The following is a 3,304-nucleotide window of genomic DNA, read 5'->3' on the forward strand; positions in this document are numbered from 1 at the left end:
ATCCTCTGAAACAATATGAATTGTTCCTTCTGTTACGATACGGCAACTATTAATATTCGTCTACTATGTCATTTAACCAATATATATGTAACCGGTCGGAATTTACTGGACTTTAATTTCTCACTTGACTTGGGGTTTATTAAAGATTAATAGATGGTAATGGCAGTGGAAGCGCCCCTTTGAGAAAAATCCCGAACCAGCACAAGAACACTTAAATCTACTAAACAAAATGAATTGTCCGTGACCCGTGGAAGGATAGCGTCTGTGACTGGGATGAATGAGACACACTGTAAAATTTAGACACTTATATTCCCTCCAACACTACAAACACAATCAAATAATGGTACACCAATATGCGCACCTCTTAACTTGAACTTAAAACACTACTCTGGGGAATAAAAGTTATACATGATATAGAAATTATTAGAAACTCAGGCAACAATAAATTTGAAGTATTAAGAAATGTTGCTTGCACACATGAAACAGGCCTTAAGGGCTTTCACAGAATAATATCCACCACTGCGGAAGTGGTATAAAAATAAGAAATTATTAATTCCACCATGAATAGGCCTAAAGGGCACTCAATATAATTATGTTACACCAACAGATGCAGGCCTTAAGGGTTTTCAACAAAATAATATCAGTCACTGAGGAAATGGTATCAAAAAATAAGAAATTAAATACTCTACAATGAATAGGCCTTAAGGGCTTTCAACAAAATAATATCAGTCACTGAGGAAATGGTATTAAAAAATAAGAAATTAAATACTCTACAATGAATAGGCCTTAAGGGCTTTCAACAAAATAATATCAGTCACTGAGGAAATGGTATTAAAAAATAAGAAATTAAATACTCTACAATGAATAGGCCTTAAGGGCACTCAACAAAATTATATCACCCCAACAGATGCACACTTCCTAACCTAACTTAACCACTACTCTGGGGAACAAAGGTTATACCTGAGATCGGAATTATGAAGAAAAATTAGATGCATTAAAAGAATCAAATCACAGTATCACTCTGGTTCCACTTAGTGACACAAACATTCAAAAAACAATACTATCAAAATTGTTTAAGAAATATTAAACTACACACGTCAAGATAATATCAGTAACTGAGAAATGGTATTAACTACACCCAAATATATTGTCACTATTATTGGTTTGTTACTGGGTCCACCAATACCCATGAACCATGCTCCACCCAACTCATACACCCGTAATAAGGGAGATAAAATGTTCCTCTAGGTATCCCCTAGACTCATGGTCTCAGTGTGCGACCTTGTATCACTCAGCTAGCTTCACTTTACCCCCGGTACATCCATAAAGCGGAAGGGAGTGAGCCAATCAGACATTGTACAGTTGAGAGAAGCTTTAGCTTCCCGTTAGCAAGAGGGTTTCACTAAGCTGCTCGAGACATGTGGTGTTGTGAGCCGAGGTAGAGGAGAGCTGATGACCCCAACGATCGTCCCGTCGTCAGCTGGGCACCCAGACGGCTAGATTCCCTCCAGCGATCCTTTGATACCCCGCTAAACAGTGACAGGCCTACACTGATCGGTCCAATGGCGACAATCGCCACCCTCAATCATCAACGGCAGTCCCTCTCGCGGTCATCACTCTCGCAGTCAATTTCTCTCAGTCAAGTGGGTTCTGACGGAAACCCTGAAATGAACTCACTGTTAGCTCTAGTTTACTTTATCACTGCCCTATCTAAACCCTGTCTGAGATTGAATGAGACTTACTTGTTATACTGCAATAGCGCAGCACAGGTGACTAGGCCACGTGACTATTTCTGTGACGGACGCGCAGGGACGTCTTGTTTGTCTGAATGCTCCCCGTGACTCAGTACCAGCCAGCGTCGCGTCTCTCCAAGGCGCTAGCTTAGGCCTACGTGACATTTTTTCCGCCTAACTAATAACTCCTTGGGACACCCGTGACATTATTCAGACTGATAAACGATCTATAATAATTTCAAATTCAATAATAGTCCCTTAACTTCATGAATCGCATCATTATTAATACGGCAAATTACATTTAATATCATATAGGCCTAGTTCCACAACCTCCCACTATGTGCGGGGAGCGCTCTCTTCCCTCAGACGACCTTGAACGCTCAGTATCGCTAATGGCTGGGCATTTGAAATTTCTGAATATTACATATATATATATATATATATATATATATATATATATATATATATATATATATATATATATATATATATATATATATATATATATATATATATAACGTGATAAAATTTCTTTATTTTCTATTTTTTTATATATAACATGCCCATGTTCCATATTATTCCTGTAATGATGTGTTGTATTTATTATGATATAATCTAGTCACTTAACCCTGTGCTGTTAAGGTTTTAACTGTTATTATTTGTTCAAACCCATTTTGTATTGTAACCAGTATTCTTTGTTCTCTAGCGACCATCTGCATCATTAAACGACCCAACCGGCGGGTCGCGAGTGGGAGCCGACCCATATATAGGACCCACCAACTGTTGAAGGAGTTAGTTCAGTCCTCTTGTCATACAGTCCACATCCTTTGAGTGACACTCGTCACCTGTTACTTATACTTAATTTATTTGTGTTGTTCCTGTCGCCACCAATGTGGTATATCTATGTGAGTACCTATATATGTCTCTATTTATGTCCATCAGTATTTCTGCTTTTACATTTAAGTAATTCAGTGTTGTTTCATGTTAGTTAATTTCAGTGTTAGTTTTTATAAGTTTATGCAGTGTTAACGTAATTCAATGCTTTATATTTATTCTTTTGATGTTTCGATGTTCAGTATCATTTGTGTCTTAAAAGTTTCGATGGTGAATCAATTTGTTGTGACAGCCTACGAGGCCTTTTATTGTGTTAATATTTAATTAATTAAATTCTTAAAGGTTTACTTTATTTATTTTTATTCCTTTTAATTGACTTCACATTTTTGTTTGGTTACGCCTAGAACCTGGATATTTAAGTAAATTAAGAGATTGCGTAATATATATATATATATATATATATATATATATATATATATATATATATATATATATATATATATATATATATATATATATATATATATATATATATATATATATATATATATATATATATATATATATATATATATATATATATATATATATATGTGTGTGTGTGTGTGTGCCAATAGCGATGGCATCTTTTCAAAACTGACTGGTTGGTTATAGACTATCCTGTAGTGTAGATCGTCATAAAACATACAAATGAGCACTTTCACGAAAAATATACCTTACTATTTTCTGATGGTAAA

The sequence above is a fragment of the Homarus americanus genome, unplaced genomic scaffold, assembly GCF_018991925.1.
Source record: "Homarus americanus isolate GMGI-L3 unplaced genomic scaffold, GMGI_Hamer_2.0 scaffold32583, whole genome shotgun sequence".
Taxonomy (NCBI): Eukaryota; Metazoa; Arthropoda; class Malacostraca; order Decapoda; family Nephropidae; genus Homarus; species Homarus americanus.